Source organism: Lactuca virosa, chromosome 2 (assembly GCF_052849685.1).
Source record: "Lactuca virosa cultivar CGN04683 chromosome 2, Lactuca_virosa_CGN04683_v6, whole genome shotgun sequence".
Lineage (NCBI taxonomy): Eukaryota > Viridiplantae > Streptophyta > Magnoliopsida > Asterales > Asteraceae > Lactuca > Lactuca virosa.
The window spans coordinates 170,599,987-170,604,038 of NC_136427.1; the positions used below are offsets into that span (position 1 = coordinate 170,599,987).

General features: G+C 32.1%; 1 long non-coding RNA gene across 1 annotated transcript; it reads left to right on the forward strand.

Annotated features, from left to right (window-relative positions):
- Positions 1–723: 723 nt before the first annotated feature.
- LOC145156609 (uncharacterized) lies at positions 724–2,751 on the forward strand. Its single transcript, XR_013736827.1, has 4 exons — positions 724–875; positions 995–1,099; positions 1,201–1,257; positions 2,483–2,751. It is a non-coding gene; the product is annotated as an uncharacterized LOC145156609 (long non-coding RNA).
- Positions 2,752–4,052: the final 1,301 nt, after the last annotated feature.

Sequence of the window (4,052 nt, forward strand, 5' to 3'; positions counted from 1 at the left end):
ACTTTAAGAAAAAAGTCTCAAAACATGGTCCGTAAGAACCGGATCACCATTCCTTTTTAATCAACATTTTTGACTAACTTTTCTGTGGATTCACACTCAACAATTTGCAGTAACATCAATAACATCAATTGAACCATTTTGAGTTCCCAAAGCGACTGCCATCCTTTGAGATAAAATTATAAACTAAAAAGGAAAACAATCAGTTAGTGAAATCAAAATTAAAATAATAAATTATACGATAAACAGTGCAAGAAGAAAAGCTTGGTTCTAGTCACAATTTTACCATTTGCATTCTTTCACTTTTTGAACCTTCACCACCTTTAAAATCATACTCTTTTTGCTGCCCCTGTGAGAAATATGGAATATATGAAGATTATGTCCATGAATAGATTTGCAATTGTGGGTAAAAAGAGAATAAGTGCAGTGTTAAGTACCTGTTTATGTGATAAACAATAGTCCCAAACAGCTTCATCATACCCTACATACAGAAAAAAAGAGAAGATCCAATCAGTTTATGATGATAAGGTAAGAAAATAATTCTCATAGAATTAGCTTAATTAGGTTAAAGGAGAAGGCACAAGAAGAAACAACAAAAGAGAAATAGCGCATATATTCACTCGTGGGAAAAAAAAGGGCAGAAATAGCGCATATATTCACTCGTGGGAAAAAAAAGTAACTATAAAATATCAGTTTTTAGGGATTTGGCCCTAAGGGTAGCGATCTCTCATTCCTTGCTTTCTCGATTTCTGAGTTGCTTTTCAGTTCTTAGTTAAAACCCTAATCCTGTTTGATTCCATTTAGTCTTTTTTAAAATAGCCAGAGCAAATTCCCGATTAACAGCCATGGCGGATTGTGTTTCTTCCTCTTGTAAAAAAGTATCCATGGCAGCTTGAAACCTTTAGTTTTTATATTCTTCACTTTACTAACAGATGAATACCTTCACAATAACAGTGTACTTTTCCCTGGGGCTAACTTCTTTCTGATGGTTCTGCAGAGATTCAAAAAATTCGAAAAAGTTAGAGTGACAGGAGGAAATCACGAGGGGGAAGTCGGACTTTTTCTACTACCTTTGTTTTCCATTATGACAGCTGAGGGGAATGTAAGTGTAAATGAACAATATCTGAATACAATCTTGATCTCCTTCATTTTCTACAATTAGGAGAACAAAACGAGATTTTAAAAACCTGTGAATCTTTGCAGATAATCAATGTGAAACAGCACTTTGTGGAGGGTTACAACAACACACCCATGACACCTGTAAGTGTAAATCGTTAAACCAAGTATATTTTTCCTTTTTTAGATAATAAAGCATCAAATTCTTAGCAGTCAAACGTGATAAATCCAGATTATTATCAAAAAGCATAATCAAAAAAGAAAAACAAAATTTCTCTAAAAGTAGCAAAATGATCATTCTACATTACCTTCAAAAACCAAACGTAGAAACTTTAAAGTAAGAAACAAATCATGATTAAAACTACCTCAGAAATATAATACTTACAATGAAGTATATATTTGCCAGTGACTCTTCAAATTAGGCAAGAAAAACTACACAGCAACAACCAAAACTAATTAAAACCCGTAAATTTTCCTTGTAGGCTTAATAAGAGAACATAATGAATCTGTAACAAAAAATTGATTATAACATATCATTAATGCCACAAATGCCCATATCTATACATTTACACCAATTGCATAAAACCAAAAATCTGATTTCACAAACTTGAAAGTATGATGTTGTATATAGTTAACAACCAAGGAAAGTACTTTGCTATTTGTTGCTGAAGTTGATAGTTTTATGAAAAGTTACGATGTTGTGATAGTAAAATATTGAGAGTATATATAATGCTATAATAAACAAACCAATAAAAATATGTTGCCATTTCTTGCCTTTTGGCATATCTAATAAGTAAATAAAATGTCACCAAAACCAACCAATAAAGATTCTTTAAAATTAATGGGAACGTGGTATTAATTTTAGGTGATACCTTTTATAAACGACTTTAAGTCCTCCACACTTGACAAAATTATTGCAAAGTTCGGGGCCACTTGTGAAAATCATCCCACTCAGCTCTCGTATTACCTATACAAGGTCAATGAATGTCAATAACATTTTTGAAAAAATAGAAGAGTGAAATACATGGATCGGATGAGAATTTGTTAAATAAGTTTAATCTTGAATACCTTACTTCTTTCTTTCTGGGTACAACAACCTGACTTTTCCATGTTGGGGTATTAAGAGAACAAAATGAATACGCAACAAAAAATCAGTTGTAACATCACCTTCGCCACAAATGCTCAGATATGTACGTTTACACCTATTGCTTAAATCCAATTTCCTGATTCCACAAACGTGAAAGTATGATGATATAAATTACAAACCAATGAAAGTGTATTGCTATTTCTTATTCTAATTGATAGTTTTATGAAGGTACGATGTTGTAATCCAAATCCTGATTAACTTCCCTACTTATGACTCTTGCAGATAATCAATGTGGAACCACAAGTTTTGGCTTCTAATCGACACCACTACTGAAATGGATTCTGCTATGCGGATGCCTCATGCTAGATGTATGTTGGTTTTTCACCTTTTTTCTTGTCATTGTCACTGATACGTTTTGATTAAACACTTTACAACTTTGTTAATCTAACAAAAGAAAAAGCAGTCGATATCCAACAAAAGAAAGTTAAGAAGCCACATTAAAATAAGAGAGAATTTCATGTATGTTTTTATTAAAGATCAAAAATCATGTTTATCCCGTTTAATTTTTAAATATCATATTTACGTTTTATAAACTTTAAAATGTCAGATTTAATTAGTTTTTTTTTATATTTTGTATATTTTATAACTTTTTTACGTTCTCATTTTTGACAATTGTTTGTTATACATCTCTTATAAATCTAAGTATAAAATTTAATTTATACCTTTCGTAATTGAAGCTTTTTTTTAACATCTTTTACAATTGATTATTTTTAACAATTGATAACTATAGTTATCTAAATAATTAATTCCTATTCAAGTAATTATGCACTCTCGTCGCTTCTATTTTCATCATTGAAGCTTGAAAGAGGTAAAGATCAAAATCTTTCTTTAATGCAATTAAACCAACAAATAAGTCTAGAAGAAGGCACAAGTATCACACCTCAAGGCGATGTGGTAAGTACAAACAACATGAAAAAACATGCATGAATCTCGCACCTCAGGGCTCGAATCCAAGTAAAACATCCACCTCTAAAAGGTTACTCAATTTTTTAATTTCCTTTGTTTTATTTCATAAACAGATATCGGTGCTTATACAATGCTAATAATATTATGTATTTTAGGAGACGTGGAAAGAACAAAAAATCCCGTGGTAGCTTGGCGGTGTAAGGTTATATGTGAATAAAGCTCATGCAAAATAATTTGTCCTTTTTATATGTTTTTTGTTCATTATAGTATTTATTTCGAAATACAAAGTCCATTGAATGTGTTTTGTATGGTTTTTCCTTAAAAATGATTATGAGAACTTTGGTTTGATTGTTTCTTCAATAAAGATTTTGAGCTTTATCACTTTTAAGTTCTAACGATAAAAATACAAGCAACAAGAGTGCGAAGTTGCTTCAATAGAAATTAACTATTTAGTTATTTATAGTTTTTAACTTATTAAAATTTCACTAAAATAATAATTTTGGTAAAGATGGTATCTTGAAAGTTTATGAAAGGTATTGTATGTGTATAGCGGGCGAGGCCCAGTGACAGGTGAGGCCTGAGAATAACATATATGTAGTGCGAGCAGGGCTCGATGGCGGGCTAGGCCCGAGGCCGAGTAGGACTCGAGACCGGGCGAGGTCCGATGGAGGGCGGGGGCCCTATATGTAATTTATGTGTGTGGTACGTGGTATCTTGGGGAACTCACTAAGCTTTGTGCTTATGGTTTCCATTTTATGTTTCAGTTACTTCAGTTTTCAAATGGAAGGGCTCGGGTTGACTGCAGGGCACATACCATATGTTTTCGCAATTTTTTTATTTACTCTGATGCGATGATGTTTTACTTAATCTTGATAACCATGGTTTT